At 33.6% G+C, this 1,836-nt stretch overlaps 1 pseudogene; it reads right to left on the bottom strand.

Annotated features, from left to right (window-relative positions):
- Positions 1–814: 814 nt before the first annotated feature.
- On the bottom strand, positions 815–1,497 carry LOC103086862 (trafficking protein particle complex subunit 13 pseudogene; annotated as a pseudogene).
- Positions 1,498–1,836: the final 339 nt, after the last annotated feature.

Here is a 1,836-nt window from a genome sequence, read left to right as displayed (position 1 = left end):
ATTTTTGGTTTGGGATAAAAGGGAAAGAATGTATTACATTAATGGTTAAGAACAAAGTGAGTAATCCAAGTAGTATTCACAGGGCCCTTGCAGCAATAACTGATGGAAATAAACCAGCTCCACAGTTCACATAATTTTACCAAGATAAGTAAATGGAAAAGAGACAGTTCAGTGTGTCACATGAATGTGCTCCTATAGCCCCAATAATTTGGAATACTATTAGAAAAGATTATGTATTTTCCAAGTAGCAAGTGTCAACAAGTTTAAATAATGAGGACCATCCTTAATTATATTAAGCACTGCCATTGATCGTTCTCTGTTGAGTGAAAATGAAAGAGGAAAATAATAAAACAGGGTAAGCTTAAATTTTATGAAGTAAACCATAATAATTAATTTAATTAAATTATCAGTAGACTTCTAAGATTTTATGTTCTCTCAATACCAGCTTTACTGAAAAAGGAAGTGTTGAATGCTATTAAGGATTTCTGGAAAGCAGTTATAATCATTTTTAAATGGTAACCTCATTCTGAAAAAAAAAAACTTCAACAGCTACCTGTAATGACCTTAATCAAGTCACAAATATTAGGAAACATATAAATTTAGAATTGGAAAGTACTTCAAATAAGATCAAAGTCAAGATTGTTCTTTTTGAGATCAATATATGTTTAATTCTTAATGCATTCACCGTTTCAAAAAAAGTAAATGAAAATAATCTGCCTGTATGTTTGCTATTACTTTATCATTTTGCTGCTAACAAAACTATGAAAAGCTTTTCTGTGAAATGCCCTGGAGAGCATAACACTGGAAATTTTCTTCAGCTTCTCATTTTAACCATGGAAAGTATTACAAAAACTTTTGCCACATCATCACAGATGTATATTTTCTTTAATAATTTGTCTGTTATTTGTATGCCAGAGACACTTTGTAAGCCCAAGGAGAGTAGTGTCAGGGTAAAATTGAGCATTGAACTTGGAGGTAGCTTTCCAAGATATCTTCCTGAATCACCATACCAGCGAATAGAATCTGTATCACACATCTTCTAAACCAATTTCATTTTCCAATCACTGTGGTTTGTTATCTTACAGGTAATATGAAAAGGCACTTCTAGAATTACAGTATCTGGGACTATCTCCAAAGACAGCCTCATGTTTCCATAACCTGGAGACTCTCGTTCAATTTTAATTGTCTGTAGCATTGCCATTTCACCTAGATTTCTTTTCCACACTATATCCAATTTTCCCATTTTGCTAGTCCTCTAATGGTAGCAGCTTTTTCTGAAAATTCCTGCTTGAGCTGAAGCTGGTATAAATACTGGCGTCCTTCCATTGACTGCAAAAATGTTCTCGTTCCAAAGGTACACTCATCTTCTCCAGCCTGATAGACAGTATTTAATTCTGCCCCAGTGTACATTTCAGACAGCTTTGAGGAAACCTTTTGTATAAAGACAGTTGAAGATGAAATATTCTGAACCTGGATTTCAAGAAACAAGTCACTCATCTCTGAATTATAAAACTTAGTTTTAACTTCAAATGGTGAGAGGAATGAAAGTAGCACAGTTTCATTAAAAACATCTTTCCTTCCACACTGTGTTGAATAGATACTGAACCCACAGGGACAACTCTTCCAATGTCTATTACTTTGTCATAGATGACATCATCAGTACAACAATTGGATGCAAGTTCTGCCACAGCCATGGAGACTGAGAGGTGTGAAGGCTGAGTATTTGTCTGAAAATTAGTGTTTGCAATATGATTTTTACAACTTAATTTTAATCACTGGGAATTCTCACATAAATAGAATTATTTTTCTTTTCACAACATAGTTCTAAGGATTTAT

This window comes from Lipotes vexillifer, unplaced genomic scaffold (assembly GCF_000442215.2).
Source record: "Lipotes vexillifer unplaced genomic scaffold, Lipotes_vexillifer_v1.1 scaffold1646, whole genome shotgun sequence".
Classification (NCBI taxonomy): Eukaryota; Metazoa; Chordata; class Mammalia; order Artiodactyla; family Lipotidae; genus Lipotes; species Lipotes vexillifer.
The sequence above is the reverse complement of the archived record's forward strand: the minus strand, read 5'-3'. Positions and strand labels throughout refer to the sequence as shown.